Below are 27,862 nucleotides of genomic sequence, written 5' to 3'. Positions count from 1 at the left end.
CCAGTGGAAAATAAAAATCAATATGTTGGCAGTGGAGTGTTTACAGGCTATAGTGACTTTCATCTCTGAGGCTCCTAGCAGACATTACAATTAAGATGTGCTTAACCAGTCAATCGTGTCTTAAATAGTGACCCAGCCACATGTTCATAAAATTACTGGTGTGATAAAAGGGAAAATAAACCACAAGATTATTCCACAAAATAGGTGAACAATTGTGGCTGGTTTCCATTGTGCCCAGTACAAGAGCTCTGGGACTGCTCATCTGTACTGAAGTTAAGATCCTCATAATTATCAAAGATATCTACTGTGTTTTTAAAAAATGTCATTCAACTAGTAGTATCAAAGCAGTGAATATAAAGAATATAAAGGATCTGGGTATTTGTTACCTTATGTACTGAACCAGAACACCAGATTCAAGTTGTTTCTCTCTGAGCACTGAGGAACTATTGGGCTGCATATATTTTGGGGTACTTTGAAAACTTGTAAACTTTGAGTCCAAGTGCTTCCAAACTTTGGGAAAGCACAGATGTTCTAGATGACATCAAAAGTACACCCCTAATATTGACATTACCCAAAATACCAGACAATGTTGCAAGTTTGGTGGTGTAGATTGGGACACCAACAAACAATTTGGACAACTACAGTAAAAAATGGAGTGCATTCGCTTTGATCTACCAGGTTTTATCATTGGTAAACATCTATTAATTGGCTGTGTCAGGCCCAGATCCTTATCGTCTTTCGGTCTAATTTCCCCTGTTCGATACATTTCCTCCACTATAAAAATACCCATCACCCATCCCTGTCAGCACAGATTAAATCTAACGCTCATTCTTTCAGCTCCTCTCCCCAGTGAGGTTGTAAAGCTGTCAGCTCTGCATTTGACAAGAGCCAGGCTTCCTTCCTTCCCTTTGTCTCCTGAAGGAGGGAAATATTTAGGTGTCATTGGCTAGAAGGCTGCTATGGAAGGCACCGGACCTCAACCGATCCATTGATCTGGGGCCATGATAGGAGGGAAGAATTTCTACCGTGAACAGCTGTGACATTCCTGGTACTAGGAGCTATGCACTCTTCCTTTCCAAATAGCATCTTCGGGGCCCTCTGTTCCCTGCCTATCAACATACTTAATGCTCATCAACTGTCTGCATACCGACACTGGCAGTCTTAGGAGAGGGGAGATGACAATGTCAAGGGTTTTAGAGAGGACTTCCATGAAGCTGAATGTCAGCACAGCAGGGCGGCAGCAGCTGCTGCTGGATCCATCAGTGGTCCTCACCCACTTCATAAATAAGATGTCTAAATTGCTTTCAGACAGCAAAGATGTTAGCTGATTAAGCAACAAGGGACAAAACTACAGGGCACAGCACTAGGTCTATATAAAGGCAATGTGCCATACTTCAAGGCAGTAGCATAACTAGGGCAGAGTGACCAGAACAGGTACTCTGGTGCCAACTTGTGATGGGGGGAGCATTATGATCATGCACAGATGTGATAGTGCCAGCTACCCAGCCCTGTTGTCCCTATACATCCCACTGACCTCATGCATTCCACCTGGCTGCTTTGTTACACCTCTGCTTCAGTGTTCCCAAAATATAGCCTGAGAGCCAAATGCAACCAATAAACCCTAAAATGTGACCCTTAACTGCAGACTGAGTGCTGTTAGAAGTGCTGTGTGCCTGTGTATATGGATAGAGGTGATAGAAAAGGTGACAGCAGAGGTCACTCAAAAGTAGGTAGTGTCGTTCTCAGGTTTTTAAGACCTTGTTGTTGGATTCTGCTAATGGCTTCCCTTGAACTATTCCCTGTGTCAGCTCTTAACAGTAAGGACAAAGCTACTTTAGCATTTGCAGTGCTGCTGAATCAAACACTAAGCATTTTCCGACTAGCTGTTAAAGGAATTACATGGGTGAGTGTTGTGTTTCCTCACATACATCTTGAGGGGCAGGAAAACTGCCCTGAGAGAGCATGGTGTGTGTGTCCATCAACCCAAGAGTGCAGCAAATCAGGAAACAAAATGGCTGGACCAGTTGATAGCATACAAAGGCAACAAAGTATCAAATATGCTAATATATTTATACAAGTGTATTGATAGGCAGAGGAGTGGCTCTCAGGTTCCTAGCAAAGTGTCAGTGTTTAATCCAGATGTGACCAGTCCTGGACATATGCCACAAATGGCATGGGCAGCCTCTATGTGTGACATGCAGTGGACTGGGGAGTAGGCAGGCAGCACAATGGCAGATGGGGCAGGGAGCAGAAAGCAGAGCATCAGATCAGGCAGGGGGCAGAAAGCACCGAGGCAGATCAGGCAGAGAGCACAAGGACGGAAGCAGAAAGATATGCAGCAGATCAAGCCCAGGCAGCAGATCAGCATGGCACTCAGAGAGGTTTTCGGGCTGATTTGTGGCATACCTGCCAAAAAGGTTGGTCCCCACTGGTGTAATCCTAGGCAAATCTTAGGAACCTCCTGTCACAGAATCCCTGTAGAGCTGTTCTCTTATTTTGTGAAACTGGCAGCATTAGGCAAGAGGGGCCTAATAATAAATTTAATGTGCACATTAGCACTCCATTAAATATTAACCATGCCTACATAAATGATGCAGCCCACACTGAAGAAAGTGCTTATTTTGTTCTTTAGGGAACATAGCCCCTTTCTGTACTCCTGCGTTCAAGTGCAGGTATTCAAAAAGCCAAGTTAGGGACAGTGTGTGTTTATGCACTGCCCGCCATTTAGCATGGGTTCCTGCTACTGCTTAGTGGGCACGTCTACACAAGAGGCTTTACTGCGCAGTAGATTAATTTACTGTGCAGTAAAGCATCACCATCTACAAATGCAGGCACTTACTGCACAGTAAATTAGTCTACTGTGCAGTTAGTTGACTACCTGTAAATGCAAATAGTAAATTAACCTTGTAGTAGTTACTGTGCAGTAGTGCACATGTAGATGCTGACTGGGAGCAAATTTGCTCCTGGAAAGCACCAACACCATGGGGCTACCCATAGACTTGCCCCAGGGGTGCAGAGGTCAGACTTTCTCCAACCCCGGGTATAGGACAGCTCTTTTAACAGGTCCCATAGCAGTGGCCCCATGCCAGACACAGCAGCCTCACAGACCCTGGCAGTGGCCCCTGGGCCAGCCCCACCACCTTGCCTGCCTCCCACACATCATGTCCCAATGCTGCAGGCACCTACTGAGGCCTGGCAGAACCCAGACTCTCGGAGCCCCCAAGAGCCATCTTACTCAACACCACACTCTGCATCCTGGGTCCCAGGAAGAGACCGTGGACATCATGTCACTGTGGGGTGACACCAAGATCCAGAACCAATTTGCTCAGGGCAGGTGCACCAGCACCCACATCTATGAGGCCCTGGCAGGCTGCAAGCAGCAGCATGGGCAGTCAATGCAGCAGTGCCACATAAAGGTCAAGGCTCTGCAGGTGCAGTGGGTCCATGTCACTGACAACAGCCACCAGTCAGGGGCAGCCCACAGGACCATGCCTTTTATGCAGAAGCTGGGCTACATTCTTGATCTCTGGGACCCTGGACAAAACCACGCCATGTTCTCCAGCACAGGTGGCCTTTTGGAGCCTCCACCATGGCCTGGCAACAGCAACAAATCTTCTATGGGGGAGGGCCCCTCAGGGCACCAGGAGCAGGTCCTGGTATGCTTCCTGCCCTTGGCCTTGATCAGCAGCTCCGGGAGGTCAGTGGTTGCCATGCAAGCTCTGGGTGCACAGCCCCACCCAAGAGGACAGTCTGGGGATGGCACCATCTTCTGTGATAAGCTCCAGCTCCTCCACGAAGGGGGCCATTGCCTAAGCAGCTATGCACTACGCCACTACACCCCAGGATGCCTGCAGGAGCTGCACATCATCGCCACCTGTGGGGACAAACTTGGGCCACTGGGGACACCTGCTGTGTCCATCTGGTAAGCCCTGCACTGGTAAACCCTGCACTTGGAGGAGGGCTGGGGGGGGGGGGGGAAGCAGCAATGTGACCACCTGAACCCACACTAGCTCTCCTGCCCACCCCCAGGCTGCACACCTGGAGCCAGGAGCCCTGCATGGGGGGAGGGCTGCCCCTGGCCCACCATCCCCGGCCTGGCCAAGCTCGCCTCTGCCCCCCAGCATCCCCCACAGTATCAGCATGCAGGGAGGAGGGAGGCAGTGCAGAACTTTATTGAGCAGCCAGCACCCTCCCAGCTAGGCAGCCAGGGACCTTTCACACATGGAGAAACTTGTCAATGCCTTTTGTGATCTTGTTCTCAGCCGCAGGGGGCAGGGACTCATAGTGTAGGCAGAGATACCCCTCCAGGCAGCAGTGCACATCGTGGGGAAGCATTGGCTTGTGCAGGGTGCCATCAAAGCTCAGAGTCCTGTGCCAGGTTCTCAGGTGTGCCTGGGGCAGCATGGTGATCAGCAGCAGCATGGCATAATGCCCCCCTGACCCCAGCCGGCATGGGCCTGGCGCTGCAGGGGGAGAACAGAGGGAATGTGTCTGGAGCAGCCTTGGCAGTTGCTGCCAGGAGTCAGCCCTGGCCCAGCCTGGGAAGGGGGTGAGGAAGGCAGGCTTCCTGCAGCAAGCACCAAGTGGGCACCTGCCCCCATGAAGGGAGCAGGGATGGAGGACTTGGCTGGTGGTCCCTTGTGGCAGGGACTGCCCAGCTGATTTACCATGGTCCCTGGACACCTGTGCGTGCACAACTCCTGATCTGAGGCCGGGTGGTGCACAGCCCCCTGATATAGTGAATATTATCTCTGAAATGTTGCAAAGTCATAAACAGCCTCTTTCTCCTCTTCTGCAGGTCCAGCAGCTGAATACGAGGTAGAGGCACCAGCTGCTGCCAAGGATGTGCCCTCAGGGTCACTGTCACCCTTGGCCAGGGCCCTCCCTAAGTGCCACTTACATCAACTGCAGATGCCAGGCTGGGCCCCGCTGCTGGACCAGCTGGTCACCGTGGCAGAGCAGCTGGCCTATTTGCGGGCTTGGCACGCTGAGGATGTAGAGTGGGAGAGGGCCGCACATGAGTGCGAGAGGGACCAGGAGGATCGGGCATTCTGGGAGAGGCTCCGAGCCCTCAGGGAGAGACACATTGCCCTCCTCGAAAGCATGGTGGAGGCCCAGAAGCAGCACACTGCCAGGGCAGTGGAGGTCATGGAGGAGGACCACCAGGTGCTAGACACCATCCTGGCTCTGGTGATCTCCTTCATGCTGCCCACTGTCCAGCCCTGGGCCCTGGCCCTGCCTGCCCCCTGGCAGCAGCCCACCACTCAGCAGCAAGTCCCCAGTGGGCTTGGCCTGAGCTACAGCAATGCCTCCAGCAGCCAGGTCCCCCACCCCTGCACCTATCCCATGTTCCCTGGCAGGCGGGCCCCCCTCACCCTCCAACTTCACCCAGGTGCAATCCAGCCCCTGCACAGGAGCTGCCTGCAGTGGGGCCAGCACGTCATGTGGGCCCTGCTGACTCTGGCCCCATGTTGGAGGACAGGGAGCCAGCACACAGGCAGAGCAGTGGCTGCCCTCACCCCCAGGCGTGTCCTGCATCCACCAGCCTTGCCACAGGGTCTGCACCTGCGCACCTGGGAGGGAACACAGAGAATAATGTACATAGTTTGCATGGAGAAGAAGGTGCTTTATTGGTGGAGGTGTCTGTTGTTGGGGAGGGAGGATGGGAGGAAGACTGTGGAGGGAAATAAAGACTTTGGCTGAACACTGTCACAGTGAGAATGGTGCTGAGGGTTCATGGTGGGCCCAGGGTCCATGGCAAGATGGCCAGGTGGCCTACAGTGAGGGTGCAGGAGGAGGTGGCCCACCACCACCTCTTGCACACAGTGCCCTGGCCCCCTCTGCTGGGTGTGCAGCTCGCCCAGGGCCTCAGTGGGGAGGTGGGCCATCACTGTCATTGCTGCCACAGCTGGCACTCCTGCTGCCAGGCATCCTCCACTGGCCATGCCTCCTCTGCCCTGGCCTCACAGAACAGCTACACCCAGGTCTCACAGATGTTATGCAGCATGCCGACTGTAATGACCCAGGGAATGTTGGCCTCCATGACCTCAGGGTGCACCAGCATCCCTTCAGGAGGCTGAAGGCACATGCCACCAGTGTGTGGGTCTAGCCCAGGAACCTGTTGAAATGTGCCTGGTTTGGGGTTGAGCTGGCCAGTGTAGGGCACATGAGCCAGGGCAGGAGTGGGCAGGTGGGGTCCTCAGTGAGGATGGGTGGGACCATCACCTTGCCCAGCTGGAGTTCTGGCACACCTGGTGCAAAGTATCCACTCTCCACCATGGCTGGCAGGGTGAAGTTCCAGAAGACGCAGGCATTTTGGGTGCTGCCAGGCCAGCCAGCACTGATGTTAGTGAATGTGCCTTGGTGGTTCACAGCAGCCTGAAGCATGATTGAATGAAAGTCCCGCCGGCTGTAGTATGGGCAGTCACTGTGGGGTGGCAGGTGATGGGGATGTGAGCCTGAATGCACTGTGGGAAGCCCAGGGCGCAGAACCCTGCCACCACCTTCAGGGGGTCATGGACCTAGAGCACGGTGTGCCCCAGCATGTCCTAGGCGGTGCCACAGACCTCCAGAACAGCCACCCCCGGCAGTTGCCTTGCCCACCCGGAAGAGGTGGCTGATATAAAACAGGCTGACCTGTATGGCCAGTTTGAGCAGAGTGATGGCCAGCCAGGTCTCCGTGGGGAAGGGCAGCCACATGGTGGTGGACTGCTGTTCCAGGTGAGGATGCAGCTGGCCAAGGAGCTCCTGGAACGTGGCCTGGGTCATCCAGAATGAGTCCAGTCACTGCTTGTTGTCCCAAGTGTGCTGAACAACATGGAGCCACCAGTCCTGGCTGGCAGGGCAAGCTCACAGGTGGCAGGGATGGAGCCTCAGGAGCTCATGGACGGCACTCATGGTGGTGTCCATTTGCATATCATCGGCATCCTTGCTGAGGTCCAGGAGGCAGCCCAGAGGCTGCTCATTATCAGCATGGGGGCAGGGGGCTTCAGTCGCAGGGGTGAGCCTGGTGCCATGGCTGGGCAGCACGGGGGGGAGACAGGTTTAAGACTGACCTGGGCCAGGTGGCAGTCACTGCAGAGGTGAAGCATGATGAGTGCAGTTGCAAACAGAAACCTGGGGGCATGGGTTGTCACTGCCAGGCCTGGAGGTGGAACAGCCATTTCATGGTGGGCACAGGTTCTGCAGGCAGGGTGGTAGAGGGCTGTGCCAGCATGCTGCAGATTGCTCCAAGCCACAAAAGCAGGAGATGGCCAGGGAGCACCACACAACGCTGCCTTTTAAAGAGTGCCCCTGGTACCCAGGCAGCTGCTGCAGGGGGGTGAAGCATGATGGGGATAGGCCTGGAGTAGGCTATTTCCATAAGTGGCAAATCTGCTCCCAGATGGCTGTACACGTAGGTGCCTGCCTAGGGCTAATTTATTGCATAGTAAACTACTGCACAATAAACCCAAATAGCATTAATTCCATATGTAGATGTTCCCAGTGCATGTCAGGAGTAGAGTATTAGTTATTATACTATTATATTAATAGATTAAGAGTCATAGATGTTTGTGTCAGAAAGGACCTTAGCAGATCATCAAGTCCGACCCCCTGACCCCAGCCAGGTGTATGTCTAGCTTCCTCTTAAAGACCCCCAAGGTGTGGGAGAGTGCCACCTCCCTTGGAAGCCCATTCTAGATTTTGGCAACCCTTACCATGAAGAAGTTCTTCCTGGTGTCTAACCTAAATCTGCTCTCCGTAGCTTATTACATACCTGAGGAGCCCATCACCTCAGTATCCTGGCGCCATTAGGTCAGTGCTAATGAGCTGCCTTTTGAAATGAGTTTCCCTCATTTACAAGCACCAAATCAGAGTGTACTAAGGGGAGAATTCGTTTCTGTTGGAATCTCTTATTCTTTTTCCTCCTCCTGTCCTTCCCCATATTCCCTCCCTTCTTTCTTCTTTATTTTTGTCATCTCACTTCTAAAAAGCTGCTCTTAATAATGTATAATTGGAGGCCCTTTTATATACTTTGATGACATTATTTATTTAAGCTGGGTGTTTGTGCTTTTTGTTAATAATTCTTCTTTGTTTATTTTTTCTGGTTTAATATTTCATGTGAATTTAGTGCTGGTAAAAGGTGTTGGCCCCAGGGACTGGAACATCCTGAATAGCTGCTGCAACACAAACTCCCCTTTGCTGCACATTTATCTGGGCAGATCCAGGGCTAAGGCTCAGCTCAGTTTCAATGGGCCACAAAGCTCTGGAGAGAATCAGCAGGAGATTCAGATAGCATGACACCAAATTGCCAAGTCCCCACAGTTATTTTCATTAGACCACTGTGCAGCAGTTTTTATTTATTGCTGAGATGGGATAGCTGAAAGTATGTTTGTCAAAAGCATTTCCACTTTTGTTTTTGTTTCAAGTTTTTGTCAGAAAGCAATTGTTTAAATTTTCATTTTCCATCAAAAACAAAAAGATTTTAGACTTCAGTGAACCTTCATGAAAGTTTCCCATTTTGTCAAAAATGTCATTTTCATGGAAATAACTTAGAAAATTTGCAGCAGCCTCTCGTTATTACCCCAATTTTCTAATGACAAATTGAGGAACAGAGAGGCTAAGACCAACATATTTGGAGTTCTGTGTGTGTCAGTTGTCGGATGTCCTACTTGAGAGGCTTTTGAAAATGTTGACTTCAGTGACTGGCGTAAACTCATAGGAGGAGTCAATAACCGAGCCAAAGTTACAACCCAGGCATTAGCTACTTACACTAACTACAAGACAAAACAACTGATTGGGTTCCTTAGCATTTCAGCTAGATCATTGTAATGTTTAAAGAGAAATAAGTGTTTGCAAAAACGATCATCATCAACAATCTGGAAACTGAAGCCATTTGTCTATCTGCAGGTTGGAGCACTGTAAATTTCTCCACACTGTCTTTCGGTGGGTCCCAACCCTTGCCCTCTCTTATGAAAACCAGAAGCAAGGTGTCAATTACTGCCAATTGTGATGAGAGGTTGTGATGAGGATATCTTTCTATTAGAACAGGAATGACTGAGAGATTTAACAAGCTCATTTCACAAAGGCCAATGAATAGCCATCAGATGATATTGACTTTCCATCACTCCCAACCAGGGCAAGATTCTAGCTGGTGACCTAGAGGTGAAAGGTTCTATATCCCATTAACAATCCCTTGAATGAGTCGGTCCTACAGAGAGATAGCCTTTTAATTAAGCTTCTTCTTTCCCTGAGTCTTCACAAAGGCAAAACATTCAGGCTACATTCTAAACTTTCTGTGTTGTTCATAATCCCTGGTCCTCAGGAGGAAACACTATTTACATGGAATAATAAGGTGGCACTACATTTCCAGCGCTTCAGTGGTACAGTGAGGATTAGGAACCTTCAATAGAAGGAAAAATGAAATGCAAACAATTCAATCAATTAAAAGTAACGTGAAACAAGGGCCGCCTTGTCAGTAATGGAAGGAGTGTTTTTTACCTTGTTTAGCTGACATATAGTAACTAACACAAGATAAAACCCTACAAGGCCATTTGTAGCTTTTACATGGCTTAGTGCATTGATATAATGACTGTAGGCAAGCCTAGTGTATAGTTCAACCTAACTCATTCACTAGTTTTCATTGGGTTAGTTAATGTGTATTTACTGACACTTCTTAAAAATGTGGCTTTTTCCCAGTGGAGATTATCTGTAAGGGTAAGCATAAGTGCTTTGGACAGAATGTGAATCCACTCCAAGTCTTTACTAACATACAAGCTTTAAACAAAGACATGTCCTTGTTTGAAAATCAGGAAGATTCTGTGTTTCTATCCTTCTGTCTATAAAAATTAATTGCTTGGGCTTGGGCTTGGGCTTGGGCTTGGCCTTGTCATCAGGTTCTTGGTCTCTGTTGGGACAGACTGTCTCTCCTCTCCTGCCCTCAGTTAGTTTTATTTGTAATTTTCATTTCTATTTCTCCCTTCTCCTGAGCTATATGCTGCTGGGCAATGACTGTATATGTGTAATGGGAAAAGCAAGGTCAAGGGATCAATTGATCTACCTTCCTTCATCCCACTGGGATAGCTGGTGCCCATGGTGCAGTGATTCTCAACCAGGGTGATCCTAGACAATCCCAGGCAGTAATAAGTAATAATAATAACCTAAAATATTCCCGAAGGATTTTGGGAGGCATAAATCTGAGGAGAAAGTGTCTTAATGCTGAAGAACAGCACCGTGAATCGCTAATGCCTGTCCTGGAGTGACTTTTTGCTGAAGGATGAGAGCACACCCAAATACATCGAAACTGCAAATATTTAAAAATGATCAGAGGCAGAAGGATAGAGTTTATGGAACAGAACTTTCTAAGTAAAATTCTTAATACACGGAAGACATTGAAATGAAACAGCAAATAATCAGCCCAAGGAATTAGTGCCCATTCTCTGTAATTGGGTTTATCTTTATTTTTACATTTTCTACCACCTTTCTCCAACTCAAGCTTTCTAGCACTAGAAACAGTTTTCTAAACCTTGCTATACTTGTCACTGTAATCCCCCTCAAAATAAGCCTGGCTGCCCTTTCAGTTCTGTTTTGTGGCCCAGTGCTCACTCTGTGCCCCTCCTTTCTGTCCAGAAGTCTAAATTGCAAACTACTTCCTGAGCTCAGCTAAGTGCAATCCTTTATCAGACAGGTGTACTTTATGGTGCCCTGGGTACATAAAACCCAAGGGTAATGCAATGTAGCTATTGTGATAGTGAGCCACCTAGAAAATCCTAAAACAGACAGACAGTGACATGATTTTTTCATCTTTTTATGTATTTATTATTAGATTATATCCCACCCTTTTCATTGTAACACTTGGCTCCTGGTAGTAGAACAGTGGGGCCAGCCACCGTCCAGCCATGGTGGGTGGGGGAGCCCAGCCCCACAGTGGGGAAGCGGGCTTCACCCAATCCCGGGGTGGGATGTGACCAAACTCTGCAAGGGGGGAAGGGGGCACGACCTGGTCCAAACCTGCTTGTCCAGGGAAAAGGGAGCATGGCCTGGCTGTGGACCAGCCCCGTGAGGGGGAGGTAGGAGGCATGGCCCAGCCATGCCGCGTGGGGTGCTGACATGACCCAGCTGCATGGGACAAAGGGGGTGTGGCCCAACCTTGTTGGGGGGGGAGGGATGTGGCCCAGCCCAAACCCAGCCCTGTAGGGGGAAGGGGGCATTGCCTGGCTCTAGTAGGGGCTTGGTGTATGGGAATCTGGGGGGGGGGGGGCACCTCTCCCTTGACACCAAATTTCCTGACCCATGGGGAGCTCTGTAGGCCAGATGTGATGGCTCTGCAGGCTGCATTTGGCCCATGGGCCCAACTTTTAGCACCCCTGGTTTAGAATAAGGTTTTGAATACAATGTTTTGTATACAATACAACCAATACAATGGTTTTGAATACAATGTTTATTCACTCTAATGGATGTCTTCTGAAAATACCAATGGTTTTTGGACCAACTCATATGTGCAGGGCATCTTTGGGTAACATAATATGTCCACTCATTGCATACACAAATCAAAGATGAATGTATAGGGATCCTCTCTTTAGTTCTTCATTAGCCAGTGGGCATGTGTCTCCAGATCCCAAAGCAACTTCTTCAAAGGGAGCCTATCTGCATACTTTTAAGACAGAAGGGTAATGGAGTTAAGTTATCAGTCAATATTTAAATGCAGACAAGATCTAAGCCCTTTCTGAATTGCAAGTCAATCTATTGTGGAAATTACTCTCTGTGCCCTGGATCCCTCATTTTTTATTATGCTACATTACCCTCAGGGCTTCTGCATTCCCACACCACTTGACCTATTGACTCTGTTATCTCCATCTCCGAACAAACAAGAAGCATTTTATTCCCACCAGCAAACTGTCATTCACATCAGCAGCTTCTGCTGTAAGTTCTCTGCTTGTTTTTCTGTGACCACTCTCCTGCCCCAGTGGGATCTATGCCTTCCTGAGGTAGAAAGTACAGGCATAATAAATCCATTCTTCTTAATGTTTTCAAACCACTGCTTTTCCTTAAAGTGGCAGGGCAGATTTATGGCAAGGTTTTTTCTGAAATGATTTATTCTCTTCGCTTCCTGGATATCTTTCAATCAGTCATAAAGATAAATGGGAAGGTACAAGTGAATGCAACATCAGATAATAGACTGATCCGTCAGCTGCAGTAATGACAATTAAGATAACTTCCAAACACCATCTTGCGTTAGTTTTTTCCTCTGTGACTGGGCAGTGAGAAAGAGTTGTATACAGCATTTCCAGTCCTAACTGGAGAGTGAATCTTCTAGGACAGCTCATTTAATCAACCCCAAATAAACTACAGTATGTGACTGCCCTCTGACTTTAATAAACAATTCATTTCTGGCTCCCGCGTAGATAACAAATCCTAACCGCAGATTAAATTTGCAGTTTGCAATAAGAGCTTTGGAAAAGCATCAACGAATGTGATTGCTTAACTGAACCAAGAGTTTTAGATCATTTCTTCACAGCAGTTACCTATATTTGTCTGTAATTTCCCTTCTTGTGTACATATATGTGTCACCTCAAGGTGTGGACACACGTACATTTGGAACACTTTTGAAAGGGGTGGAGGGGGGGTATTTCACAAGTGCAGCAGCTTGTACAGTCTAAGGTTGTGTAGACACATAACAACGTGAAACTGAGAAGGATTGTGAACACTTTGGAGGATGGGAGCACAATTCAGAAGAATCTTGACATTAGAAAGCTGGGCTAGAGCCAACAGGATGAAGCTTAATGTGGACAAGTGCAAGGTGCTACATCTTAGGAAGAATAATCAAAAGTACAAATACAAAATGGGTGACACCTACCTGGATGGCAGCACTATGGAGAAGGACCTGGGAATCTTAGGAGTTCGCAGACTCAGTATAAGTCTGCAACGTGATGCAGCCGCACAGAAGGCAAATGCAGTTTTGGGGTGCATCAACAGAAGCATTAGGGGCAAGACACAAGAAGTGAAAGTGCCTTTCTATTGGCATTTGTTAGTCCTCACTTAGAGTATTCTATACAGTTATGGACTCTGTATTTTAAAAAGGATGTGGACAGGTTAGAGAGGGCCCAGAGGTGGGCAACAAAAGCAATAAAGTTCTTGGAAAGCAAATCATATTTTAAGAAGCTAGGCAGGTTCAGCTTGCAGAACAGGTGCTTAAGAGGGGACATGATATCCTTCTTCAAATACTTGAAGGGCCGCCATAACGAAAAATAAAGACGCCTTTTTTTCCTCTTGCAGACAGTAGGATACAGACAAATGGCTTGAAGTTGCAGAAAAGTAGGTTTAGATTGGATATCATAAAAAAATGTCCTTGCTATTAGACCAGTGAGCAGTGGAGTAGACTGCCTAGGGAAGTTGTGGACTCTTGTCACTGGAGGTGTTCAAGAAGAGGTTGGAGAACCACTGTTCAGGGATGATCTGGGCATAGCTATGCCTATGTTCTACTGTGGGTATTTCTGATGCTTTTGGCCTTTGCTGGTTGCCACATGGGGCTGGAAAGGAATTTCCACCCTGTCCCGTCCCCCCCACCCCAACCTTCCCTGTTGCTATGTGTGTGTTTTCGGGAGAAGAGCGGGTTCAGCTACCCTCAGAGGTACTGGGTGTTGGCTACAACTGAGGCTGGGCACTTTGACTAGCGTGTGCCAATTCTCCTCCTGGGACATAAAGCCAGAGGTTCCTGGCTAAAGGGTCCTGCCCCTCCACCCAGGGTCAGACTGTCATATTTGGAGTCAAGAAGGAATTTTGCCCCATGTCCAAACTGGTATGGACTTTGTGGGGTTTTGCCTTCCTCTGTAGAAGAGAGGGGGGAGTAGTCCTCTACCTCTTGAAGATCTCTCAAGGGTATTTCAACAGTTATTACAGGATGTTGGCCACTGTGTTTCCTCTGATTTACCTGTGGCAGGTTAGTCATATGTTGTGTCAGGGTTGACTGTGTAGTTTTGCTAAGAGGTTGAGCAGTGGGTTTTTATGGGATAGTTTGGATAGGAATGATCCTGTCTCAAGCAGGGGGTTGGACTAGATGACCTCTCAAGGGCTCTTCCAGCCCTACTTCTTTATGGTTCTTACCTGAACGATGGGGTGGGAAGTGGCCAGGTGGGGACCCTTGCTTCTGTATGCCTGGGGGCTGGGGCTCTGGGGACCTGCCCAAATCTCCACTGCCACCAGGGAAAGGAAACTGACCATCTCTTTAACAGCATAGAGCTGCTCTCTGTCCCCCAGGCACATGGAAGCAGGGGCCTAGGAACCCTTCGCCGCCCCCCTCCCTCCCCACCATCTGGCTAGCCCTCCACTCCCAAACCAGCCTGGGATGCACTGAACCCTGATCATTTTTCAGAAATCAATATAAATTGATGAGTTGCTTAAAGGAAAGAGCTCTTTAAAAGCTATAAAAGGTCTGGCAGCTCCGGGAACCCACAGGCAGAAGTCCAGGCAGTACCTCCCCTGCTCCCCACAAACCCCCTGCACACACACAAACACCTAGGCACTCCTAGATAGGGTACCATCCTCCAGATTTCAATAAAGTGAAGTAATGGACCTTTATTGATCTCAATGTTAGTGAGAAGAACAGCAGAAAATTGATTGGTCTGGGTACTCACTACCATCCCCGGTGGCTGTTCAACAGCACTGCAATGTCTAAAAGGTGACAGTGGGGGCGTCCACACATGCATTTAAGCATGACGAAATTTAATGTGCATTAAACTAATGTGCATAAAGCAATTGTTGGCAGGTGTCTACATGTGCAGGGACTTGGCACTAAAATTAGTGCCAATTTCCTGCAGCCCTGCCATGAGCCTTTAGTGGCTAGGCAGATCTGGCACTAAAGTTAGTACCAGTTTGTGTCTACATGTGCATTAACGCGCTTTAACTAATCATGCCTAAATTTGATACCTGCATTTGCCTAATTAGCCTAATTTCACCTTTTTAATATGAATTAAGGGTGTGCATGTGTAGACATGTGCCCGTAATGTGCATTAAATAAGGCTAATGCACATTAACGTGTCTTGCATAGATGTGCCCAGTGTATATGATGATACTTCTAATCTGGGACAATTGTGAACCAGTTTCCAAACAATGACTTTCTTGCACCTGGTGAAGTATTGTGTCTACTTGCACACTAAAATTCTTACCTGTGAACGAGCATAGAATAATTCAAATGTAGCAAAAACCCTCCAAATTTAAACCTGGATGAAGCAGTGTTAAAGTTGGTTTGGGTTTGAATTGTTTTGGCTTATTCATATGTAATAATTAAAAGGATTAATTCAATTGGAACAGTTCCCCTTTGAAAGGGTTTCAAATGTACAAGCATCCAAACCCTAAGGTAGTGATGTTTTCTTCCCAAATTAGCTGACGTAAATAGAGATGTGGGCCAGAGCCAGGGTTGCACTGTCACTCAACCTAGTATTGCAAGCAGTTCAGTGGCTTTAGTTTTGGATCAGTCTGAAAGCCATGACATTTTCCTGGTTTCCCTTCCTCCATACATCCCTCCTCAATACACATGAAGAGAAAAAATTAGACATGCAACTAGTGATTCAGTCTTACTAAGTGTGCACTGATTATTAAAGGGGGAAAAATAGAAGCTGGATTTTGGGTTTAGCAAGCAGAAATGTGTATCTCAGTACAGACTGCTCTTTTTGTGCCTGTCCTGTCAACTGGCAGTTACTGAGTTTCACTCTTCCTAGCATTAAAAACATTGTCCCATACAGCATGGATTGGAAACCCCAGTAGCCATAATGAAGTGACAAAATCTCATGAGGGCAGCAGGAGTTTTCTTCAATGCAAATGTGGCAGGAGTGACTACTAATCTTCCCAGGTATGCAGGGCAATGTATTCCAACTACCTTGTGCTGGTTTGCATACTGTATCCTGTTAGCATCCAGAACTCATGAGTTCCCCTCCAAGACCTATTGCTGCCTTTCAAGGGTCAGCAACTATGGCTGAAATGCTCTCAGTCCTTTGCAACCACAAACACATCCTCTTGTGCTGGTTTGGCGCAAACGTGTCAAGCAGGAAGATCCTTAGTTAATGTGCTGGTGGGCTAAGAACACTTCTGCAAGGTCCTAGAACAGGGGTGGGCAAAATGGGGCCTGGGGGCCAGATGCGGCCCACCAGGCTATTCTATCCAGCCCACGGGGCCCTAAAAAATTTAGAAAATTAATATTAATCTGCCCTGGGGTGCCTGTCATGCGGCCCTCAATGGCTTGCCAAAGCTCAGTAAGCGGTCCTCTGCCCAAAATAATTCCCTGCCCCTGGCCTAGAATGACAGGTGATTTCTCTTTCACTGCACCATAAAGCTTCCTAGACTGTGTCTGAAGTTAGTGAATTGCTAAAAACTTTGGGATACACCCCCAGAAATCTTAGTGCTAAAGGTGGGTAATTGCCCGTCCCATGAGGATATGGCTTATGAGTGGATGGGTCATGTGTGGTTCTCCAGTCCAGACATGCAGAAGTGAAATTTGATGCTTATGCCCAGGGCCCAGAACAGGTCTATCTTTAACATGTGGATATGCCTTCTGTCTGCTTGCTTCCTGGTTCCTTCCAGGTGCAATCACACAGCCACAATCAAATTGATGTCTTAGCCCCTGCTCTTCGAGCCACTCTCCAGAGAAACTCCTCAGGTCACATGGCATAGCTTCTGTTAGTTGTAGGCCCTCTCTACATGTACAAGTACTTTGCACATATAGTTGGTTGTAAGGTAATTACACAGCTGACCAGTTAATTGTGCAATCGCTGTAATGTGTATAGGGGATCGTGCTGGTCTGTTTCTTGCCTTTTATTGTTCTGGTCATCGTTAATCAAATGGTTTTTAATTGTTCTTTGTTTTAGCCTGAAAAAAATGTACCTAACATATCCATGAACTTCAGTAAGGTCTGTGATTGCCCCAACATCAAAGACCTCCTCACTGACAGCCACCAGCACTAGCTTGGATGATAAAGCCTCGTTTTCTTAAAGTTTCAGGTAGTTCCGAGGTGCCAGATTGGCATAAAAGGAGTCAGATCACAGTATAATGTCTGTCCCTTAACCTGTCTTCTCATAAATAGTAGAGATGGATGTGAGGGCATATATTCATATGGCTAAATACATCTTCTACCCCCCCCCCTTTCTGTTGGGCTTCAATAGAATGCAGCATATTGGACACAGTTTGCCCAGACAGAGGGGTGGACAGTGTTGGCAAAGACCTGACAATCATTTATCAGTGATCAGACATACTGGTGATTTAGTTAAGAGAAGTTGCACCAAAGAATGCAGAGAGCCATTGGCAATGCATAGGAGGTACACACGAGTGCACATGCACCTGCTGAGCTTGGCGGTGCACACCCTGCAAAAAGTGCTGCTGGCAGCACCTGCGGGCAGTCAGTTTGCCACCCCTCCCTCCCCCCCCACTGCTGACACCACCAGTGGAGTCTGCGTGCGGTCCCTGATCACTGCCAGTGACATCTGCGGGTGGTCACCACCTGCTGGTTGGTCTTTGCCACCTCCCCCCGCTGCCAACACTGCTACAGCCACATGTGGGAGCTCCCTGCTCAGCCCACCCCTGCCACTGCCACTGGCGCAGCTGCCTGCAGAAGCATCCCGCTACCATGCCGCCACCACCACTGCCGCTGCCTGTGTGCAGTCGCTGTGCCCCCGATCCTTCATGGTATTCATGATATTCATGCAGAGAGCTACGTTCACATTATAAAGCAGAACATGTAAAGAAAGCCTTTCTGAATGTCTGGCTGTATGTAAGGAGACACTCTGCCCTCAGGATTAGTAAAACTAACTCTTGTCCTTCTGGTTTACATTTTAAGTTAGACTAAGTTGTATATGCTGTGTTTTACTGGGCTGTATCTTAGCTTAGGCAAAGATTTTTGGTAGTTCCCTGTTGTATGCTTTGCAAATTGCTGTGTTCAATACCTTGCTTCAGAGAAAGGACCTTTTCCCCATCCCTTGTGTGCTAGCCCCTGGCTGGTGCCTGGCCATGCCACCACAACTGCAGCAGGGAGGGGTGAGAGCCTTGGAGGGCCTCTCTCTTCCCCCACTTTGGCAGTGGCATCCCCTGGCTTCTGGCTTGAGCCATGGCAGGCACGTAACTGCATTTCCTGGTTTAACAGAGCATGTCTATCCAGCTGTCAATCAGTTTAAGCTGCACAGCTTAGACTAATCTGCAAAAAGTGAATCAATTCAGGCTTGGGCTTTGAATTTCTGTCCCTAGCCCAGGTGAGTCTCTGAACATAGCTGTAATAGAGACAGCAATCAGGTAGCAGTAGCTTTGGTGGATAGGCAGACTGCAGTTCTTTTAATGGAGACATAGGGAACAAGCTGGTGACTCTTAAATGCATGGAGTTCCCACTCAATCTAAAGGGAATTCCACACAGAGCATGCAACAGCAGCACTCACCATTGCAGAAACAAACCATGGAGAGCAACCCTCCATGGACAGGGAATAGACTAGAGAGAACCAAATATGGAGGAAGAATGGTTTTGTGGGAATAATGCTGTGGGAATTCCCATGCATAGCTATGGATGCACATCAGAATATCTCTATTTTAATTCATGCTCTACAATAAACTCACCATGTGACTGGAAACACCACTGAATCCTATTTAACCATATAGCCATACTTGCAACAGGGATAATGAAAGTTTACTACATCACAGAGGGGGTATGAAGACAAATGTATTACTCTTTGCAAGGGACGTTAAGAGGATGAGTGCCATTTAAGATAAATGGCAAAACTCCCATTGATTTCAAAGGGATTGGTCTCATACGCAATAGACGTTTTATGGTTCCTCATACTCATACAGTCTTTATTTCCATAATTAAAATTATAGAATTCTTTTACTACTATGAAAAACCATACACAAGCTTGTAAACTTTCCAAATTTGTCAGGCACCAAAGCATCTCCCTGGAGCTCCATATAATATTATTTCCAAGCACAGCTCCTTCGTAGCATCTTGATGCAACATTGTTAATTAACAACGCATGAATATGCATCAGGAAGGTAGTTGGGTTTTGCTGGGATACAAAGTGACTTTTGTCATTTAAAGGACAATTTCACGGTCTCCAAGACTGCTTTAGTCAACATGCATGTTTAACATGTTAAGCTGTTTCATTTCATTGGCTATTATTTTATTTATTAAATGTTTTGGCAATCACTTGAATATCTTATCCTGCCCCATGTGCCTTTACTGCTCACACTTGCTTTCTTTTGCAGTCCCAGGGTCTGTGGTTTGCATTGTGTTGTCACAGGGGAGGATCAGATTTACCCTCCTCCAAGTTTTTCCTTGATTTTCTCCATATTTTTAGATAGTGATCATGCAAGGAAGGGATTGCATGGCTGAGATTCACAAGACCACATGTAGCAGGGAGTTAATGTGCTTGTCCATCTAGGGACCTAAGTTCAACCACGGCTCATATGATACTGCAGTAAACTCAGAGTCCACCTGTGCTGATCCTGAATTATTCAAGTAGGAACTCCTGAGCCTCTCATAGATATATTTGATTTGTCATAACCTAGTCATATCACCCAACTATCAAATCCTTTATCCCATACCAACTGTCTGCATGCACTGAAGAAGACTGAAAACACCATGATACAACTTGTGCAAAGTTATTCTGCATAATCATTATTGTTGTTATTTTAGTAACAGTAAATGGCTCCTACTCTGCTGGGTGCTGTACACTTAGGTAAAGACAATTCCTATCTGGAAGAGTTTGCAACTGAATTTGAAGCAAGATATAATAAAGTTTCCAGAATAATAGAAGGGAAAGATTGGCAGAGGAGCAGGGGGGTTGGGGGGTGGGGAGCAGGAAGGACAAAGGAAATATTAAGAGCACATTAACCAAATGTATACAACTTGATGCTGAGAGAGCAGCCTAAGTTAAAGGTATGAAGGCCTGAGCATGATAGTGGGGTTGAAATTGAGGTGAACAGTAAGAGGATGGATTATGGAGAGTAGGGGAAATGAGAGGACAGAGGTAAGTGGAGCAAACAGGTGAGGGTAAGGAAGAGCTTAGGTATGTTCCAGCAAGGCACAGGTAGCAGTGGGGGGATTCAAAAAGGAGAGCAAAGGGCACCATAATAGTAGCATGTGAAGAGTGGGAGATGAGTTTCACACTGGTATTTTAAACAGGCCAGAGTGGGGAAAGATAAGAGGAATGTCTCTTCAGCCTGCACTCACGCCCCTACAGAAATAATCTTGTCACATCTAGCATTTAGTTGGAGGGGTGGAGAGAGGAATTGGGGAGTTGGGAGAGGGACTGGGGAGAACTGTCTCCCTTGGTCTTTGGTACAAGTACTTTTCCTCCTAAGACTCACTAGACTCCACGCTTTAGAGGAAAGGTGCCTGCCAGAAATTCTAAAATAAGTATTCAGCCCGTGCTCATGTGCCTTGGCATGGTTCCCATCACAACTGCCAAGATGTCCAAACTTGAAACAAGCAGAACAGCATCTTTAATAATTCACTGACGGATGCTTTTAAAAAATGTGTGGTTTATATTCATGCCAGCTCCATTCCCCCATATCCCTTTCCTCTCCTTTTTTGCAGGTGGTCTATTTAATATCCATTTCAAGCTGCTGCCTCCTGCTTTGATTCAGGAAAATTACGTGTTCTGCCATATTCATTTCATGTTTCCAAAATCCTTTACATTTCCTGCTTCCCCCCCTAAAAAAAATCCCAACCCACAAAATGAAGACTTTCCCTGAATCTATATAAATCCAGCCGTAGTTATACTTGTAAAAACAGTCCCCCCACCCCCTCCCCTTTTGCAGGAAATGGCTTGCTTTAGCACCTGAGATTAAAAGAAAAAAGAAAAGAAAACTCTTTTTTGTTTTGTTTTGTTCTTTAAAAATGCATTATTTCTTAAAGGGATGGCTCATTTCCCACAAGGGCTGTTTGGGAGCTCTGGATCTATGGGGCCTGATTCTGTTCCACCTATTAGTCATCTAGATGGACTTAGGCACGTAAGTGCTGTCCTATTCCACCCTGTTCAAGTCCTGAAATTCCATGAATGCATCTACTTACATTAACACACACCATCATTTTACCTTTCACACTGAGTCACAAGGCAGCAGTGAGGAGCAGGAGGAGGAGAAAGAGGAATGACCTACCTTTTGCATTAACTTTTTCAGGGACTTGAGGAGGCTGTAAGAGAACCACATTTTTGTGCCAAAGCCTACTTATGCACCTATTAGATGGAATCGAATCTGGCCCAGATTGGGCTCAGACTTTCCTACTGGTAATAGGTCAGCCTGTTATTAGTAGAACTAGTATTATACTAGAATATTAGTATTACACTAGAATATTCTGCTAGTATTACACTAGCAGAATGGGCTCAGACTTTCCTACTGGTAATGGGTCAGCCTGTTATTAGTAGAACTAGTATTACACTAGAACTCACCAAAGAAAGAGGACTTCTCTCTGGTAGGCCCTTTGCAAACACAGAAGTGCGAGACAGTTCCTGGTTTAGAGAACCTGCAGTAAAAGATAAGACCAAGGTACATGTGGACCAGGAAAAACTGTTTCCCTTATAGAAAACTGAAACACTGGGTGCACCTACATGAGACATTCACTGTGAAGCTACCTAACTAGCTCTGCAGTAGGGTCTCAGTATCTACATGTGCCACAGTAAACTATGCCACAGTAAACTAACTCCACCATACGTTAGTACCTGTAAACAGAAGTACTATCTTACAGTAGACTTATGTAGTGCACAGCAATGCACATTGGATGCTGAGGGGGCTGGCTGAGGCTGCCTGGCAGCTAGCCTGACACTGGAGCACCCTTGAGCCTCAGCTAGCCCCTGTAGCATGTTGAGCCAGGGTGGAACAACTCCAGGCTGGCAAGCTGACCCCGCTGAGCCCCTGCCACCCAGGGCTGCTCCAACCTGGATCAACGTGCTGTGGTCCTGGGTGCATATGGAAATATGGCAACCAGGAGCAGTAAGCTCTGACACAATATGTACCGGAGTTTATTGTGTTGCATTAATTTCATGTGTAGATGTACCCACAAAGTAGTGAAATGACATGTCCTGAGTCAACAAGGAGTCTGGAGCAACACAGTATATTGGATCCAGGTCCCGTGAGGCCCTGTTCAGCATCTCAATGGAAAGCCCTACGCTTTCCCTTTGCACCATCCTTCCTTCATACAGCAGAAAAGGAGAGGAAGCGGTAGATTTCTTGTGGAAGTGATGCATGAAGTTAGTGTGCCTTTGTTTGGCCTTTAATTGGGATGCTTATCTTACTGCATCCAAGAGGTATAACCAATGTTTCCCCAGTGCTGCCTCAGGGCTGATGTGTTTCTGTAGAAGTCTCCATTGTTACATTTACATTCAGTTTTTCACAAAATGCGGAGACTGTTTTAAATGAATCATTCAGCATATAATCTTCAAGTTTACAGCATGTAATTGCATCACAACTCCAAACAATTCTTCCCCCATACCTGACTTACCAGCCAATGCTGCTCTCCAAGTTGCCAGGCTGTGGTCCTGGCCGTGTGCATGCTGTGGCTGTGTGCATGCATGGGGCATTTATCGGCCACGTTATTGGCCACATGAAGCAAAAAGAGCTGATTTCTGTTACTGTCAATTTTCCCTATATTGGTGCCAATCCAATATGGGACTGAGATATTGGTGCATCTCTAGTTTTAAGATTAAACAAAGAATATACTTAGGTCTGTCTTCTGACCTGCAAAGTGCTGGCAAGATGCTCTGGCAGTGATTCAGCATGGCTTCCCCATTTGTCCACTGTTGCCTCCTGTATTTATGCAGTGTACGGACTCAGCTATTCTTGTTTGTCTTTTAGTTACCTAATGGGACTATGAAAGTGACTCTCATGGCTGCTGCTTCCTGTTCAGTTTTGTAGCAGGGTTAATAATTGGAGTGTTTCAAACCCCCAGCGGATGTGGGAGCAGGGTGGCAGGGACAGCAAAATTATTTTCTTGGAAAGGAGGCAGCATTTTTTTCAGGCAAGTGTTCCCTGAGCTTACACTGCCTGTGTGTTCAAAGGATCTTTTGAGCCAAAATTCAAAACTGCTGTATTATTTTCCTCTTAAAAAGGAGGCGGAGAGGGGAGAGCTAGAATGGAATTGAGCTAATGGATACAAGGCAAGTTTGGATTTTTGGGTGCAAGGAAATAAGGAAAAGAGATACAAAAATTTCCTGCATATTATATATAGCCATACGAGTGAGCTGAGAGCTCATAGCAAGGTCTTCTCTCATTCCTGCATTTAGATTGGAAAAATCTAGCCTGTGAAATCTGTTCTTGCTCCTCCCCTCTTGTATGATTGAATGCACAATGGATGATCCCAGTCAGGCCTCAAATGGGATCCCAGTGAAGTGCCAGGTTTGTCACTGCCACCCACATAGTCCCAGCTAGGCATCTTTACAGGTGCTCCTGGGGGAATCGGGCGAGGGATTAATTAGAGCAGGTCTCAGGAGCTACTTTAATTAATACTCCCACAGCGTCTCATGTATTCAGTGTTCTGCACTTCAAAATGGCATCAGACATGCTTTAACTAAAACTTGTGCAATGCACTTTAGTTAAAGCACGCCTGCCACTATTCTGAAAAGGGGAATGCTGCATACACATAATGCCGAGGCTGCTGGAGCTTTCTAATTAGAGCACATCAGCAGACTCGATTAATCAAGGAGACACCCACTCGATAAAATACCCACTGCTCGATTAACAGAGTCTGCTCTGACACTTTCTAATTAGAATGTCAGAGCAGGCATCAGGCATATGTATAGGTGCCCTATGTTTCCCCCACCAACTTTTGTTTGCATGTATATAGTCAAAAACCTCCAGGGAAAACGCCTACCGTTAATTGAAAAATCTAGAATTTTGCCCAACCATGAATGGTGCTGAAAGTGTGTCTATTTATACTGGGGCTGAATTTGGCCCTTGGCAGTGCTCAAATGTCAAGATTAGTGGATTTGATAGAAAGAGAGAGAGAAAGAGCTTTTCTAAAATCAGGCGTAACAATGTGGAGGACTAGAATTACACTGATTTGCAGAGGTGGTATAACCAGGACACATTAGAAAAGAGCAAGGCCCCCTGCATGCCCCAGTTTGGTCAGAGAAGAGACAGCTGGGGTGTCTCTGATGTATTTAGGTCACTTCTGTGACTGAAGTACAGTACTGTGAAAATACAGCTCAAGTGGATTATAGGAGTCCTGCTGAGAACATAGAGTATGATTACTCTTTCTATGAGCTAATGGGCCTTCCCTCCTCCATTTCTCCGTGAGATGACTCCATCCTTAGCAATCTTGTTGTTAGGCAGCTGTACCTGAATGTGCTATTTTCTGCGGTGAACCGAAAGGAGGGCTTGGAATCATATACAGGCTGAATGTGAGGTTGTGCCTAGCACGTTTCACAACAAGAATGTAGATTTGAAATGATGAGGTTGGGGGTAGTGGAGTTTATGACTGTATTCAACATGTTCTGCACTAAGTCATACTCGTATATCTCAGCAAAGTCAATGGGGAAAACCAATTGTTGTAAAGGCAGCGCGTCTAGGGAAAAATGTAGTGTACACTCCCTATTACATTTACCTTGAAGTGCAGCCAGTAGAGGATTTGGGCTCTGTTGTACTGTGCTTTGCACAAACAAATCCCATGTCCTGAAGAACCAGTTGTCAAAAGGATGCAAATGTGTGGAGGGATGCAGTCAGTGAAGGTGGGAGTGATGACTGGCACAGCTGTGTCTGCTATGTATTATGCAGCAGCTGTGTCTGAAGAGCTGTCATAAGAGTTGTGCTCAGTCTGCTTCTCAGAATGATTCCTCTTTTAGCCCCGCAGTTTCTACAAGTGATGTGTGCGCTCATCTATGTGCTTTCCACCTCCTGCTCTAACACCAGCAAAGATTCTGCCATCACAAGTGAGCTGAGACCTCTTTCCTGTCTAAAACCGGTTAAGATCTATCTTAATTTCCCATACCTGTATTATCTCTGAAGAGCTAGTGCATGCCTCTACGTCCAAAACAGCAAGCTTATAATGACTCAAACAGTGTCAAAGAAGTGGAGCTGTTAAGGTAGACAGTCGTCTTTACACATTTGTTCTTCCTATCCTTGTAGGGGCGGTGGGGTCCAGTAGTTGGACTCAGAAGACCTAGTTTCTTTTTACAGTTTTGCCACTGATTTGCTGTGTGAGCTTGGGCAAAGCACGTCAACTCTCGGCATCTTTCCCTCCTCCCCAACCCTTCATTCATCTTCAAAAGTGTTTGGACAACTTCAATAAAAACATCTCCTGACAAAGAATATAGTACTGTCAAAGTCAAAATGTTTTAGGAAATTGTATTCGTTGTACCAAAATTTCATCAAAATTTAGTTTTGGTGAGCATGAAAGAAACTGCTCTGACAATATCGAAACATGCCATTTTTACGTTTCTTGAACAAACCGTTTCATTTTGTTCATTAACACAAAATGTTAACATTTTCAAGTTCAATTCTTAACAAAAGGAAAACAAGCATCAAAGTCTTGAAACCCTTCCTGAAGCAGAATTGCTGTGCATTGCCAGCTCCGTTTTTCTTCTCAGGTTAGGTTAAAAGCCTTCCTCTCAGAGTTTGTGTGTAGACAGCAACCTATACAACGGGGCTCTGATCTTGGTTGGGGCTCTGTGTGTTATCCCAGTATGCATCCAATGAATAATGTTAATTGCCAATCATGCAAAATGAATCAACTGAATCATTCGGACGGTTTTACTGTGTGACAGAAAACTCTCTTGCAGACACAGCAGACTCTTTCCATGCCCTTGCATCACACTGAAACCGTACCGTTATGAGGGGAAGGAGGAACTCTAATGTTTTATCCACTAAATCTCATTCTTCCTTCCCTCTTGATTTCCTAATGCAGTGAATTTCTCAGAAATCTCATTAAAATAAAACGTATGGATTTTATTGCTGTAATGTGACAACTTTGTGACTCAGTGTTTCCCCTCAAATCATTGCCTCCCTGAAGAAACCAAGAAATGAATCCGGTTTCTTATTCATTAGGCTTAAATAATGCTGTGGTGAAAATGAGAGTGATAAGATCAAATGCATATGCTGCCTGGGTACTTATACTGATGGTTTGACTTACAGTAGACATAACTACTTAATTAAGGTCCATTCTCAATGCATTTTCCCTCCATCTGCTAGGCAGCAATCAATGTGAAACCTGCAGGCCTAGAGTTTTATTCTTTCTCAAGTCAAGGGCTTGTCACAGCCTAGGCGTTTGAGAAGTCCTGTGCTCAGGATGAATCATAGATCTAAGGAAGTATGTCTAGACAAGACCTCAGGTTTTCAAGCCACCACCATAAGCGGAAGAAGTGAATACAGCAAAAAAATGACAGCAGGAGAGATGGGCCCTTAAAGCTGCCAAGTGTTTGTAAACACTGGATTACCATGGTGCCTGCTCACCATTTCCTTCAAGAGAGGAATTCACTCTTCACTGGAAGGCAACACTTCCTGGCAAGTGCTGGCTGATAAGGAAAAGGATCCAGGCTCTTTCCACGTGAAATTCGCTAAATATTTGGACAGCATGACTTGTGGAGGAGTGCCTTGATGCACTCAAGTGTTGAACTTCTGTTTTCTCAAGTAATTCATTCCCCTACCCACTCACACATGCATACCGTCTTTTATATATGCTCGGCAAGAGTATGAAGAAAGAGGTGTTTTGCAGACAGCGTGGTGCTGGGGAAATTAGGGCTTTATCACTCAACGTTTACATCTTACATTAAACCTAGATGAACCGTCAACCAGTATAAAGAATACGGATAATTTGGTTATAATGAAAGAATATCTTTAATAAATGGATTGCTCAAGTCTACACTAAGTTTAGGTTTATGAAGTCATTTATATGAGGAAAACCTCTTTTGGTGCAGTGTTAGGATGGTAGTCCCTAAACCACCTCTCCTTGTCATCTGGCGTGTAGGGCTGTGGCTGGAGGAAAGTGAGACTGTGTGCTTGCTTATGAAGTATAGGGCAAAAAAATCAGGTAGTTTTTATATCGTGAGAATCATTTGGTTTGCTTTGGTAACAAACTTTTGCTGTATCCATGCTAAAAACATTCTTGACAGTAGGTACAACCAAACTGGTGATGAAAACAGTTTAATTCCTAATGTAGATGGACCCAACTGTGCCTACTCAGCACAACTTCAGAAACCACAATTAAACTTTGTATGAAGCACTTCCATCAGACTGATTCAGCGGCACTCATTTACACTTTAAAGTAGTCAAATATTGGGATAATTCCTTGCAAAAATATGCTTGTTGTTTCTAATTTAAATTTTGAGTTATTTTTGTTATTTAAAAATATATATTTGTGTTTTGACAAGCTCTACTCGCATCGTTGCCTATAGGTAAATTTCCTATTGTAGGCAAGACATAAAAGTCAAAAGTTTTCAATCCTAGATTACTTTTTTGGCTTCTAAACTGATTTTTGATGGAGGGTCAGATACTTTACACACTATATTTTAATGTAATAAATAGAATTCAGCTATTTTGCTGACTGTTGTTTCATAGTTAAGTGAACTCCTTTGTTCTGAAGAGCTGGAAAACTACTTGACCCAGCTAAAATCTGTCTTCTAGGTGTCATCTTAGAAGAGGATCCTTGCTCCTTCTGGGAAGAGCAGACTGACATATTTCTGTATTAAAAACAATGCAATCATTTGAAACCTAGTTTATAGCCATAAAAATATCTGAAATTTGATCTTCTAAGCCAAAGACTTTTTAGCTGCCAAATACCCTTTTTGGAGAATCTTTTAAATTTTCTGAGACAGTTTTAGATTACATATACCATGTTTCAGTATACATTATTTTATTTGAATTTTTGAAGGAATGAAGAATGTGCCTTTAAAATAATGGCTAAATATCCCAAGGATAAAGATCCCAC

Source organism: Alligator mississippiensis, chromosome 8 (assembly GCF_030867095.1).
Source record: "Alligator mississippiensis isolate rAllMis1 chromosome 8, rAllMis1, whole genome shotgun sequence".
NCBI classification, from domain to species: domain Eukaryota; kingdom Metazoa; phylum Chordata; order Crocodylia; family Alligatoridae; genus Alligator; species Alligator mississippiensis.
The sequence above is the reverse complement of the archived record's forward strand: the minus strand, read 5'-3'. Positions refer to the sequence as shown.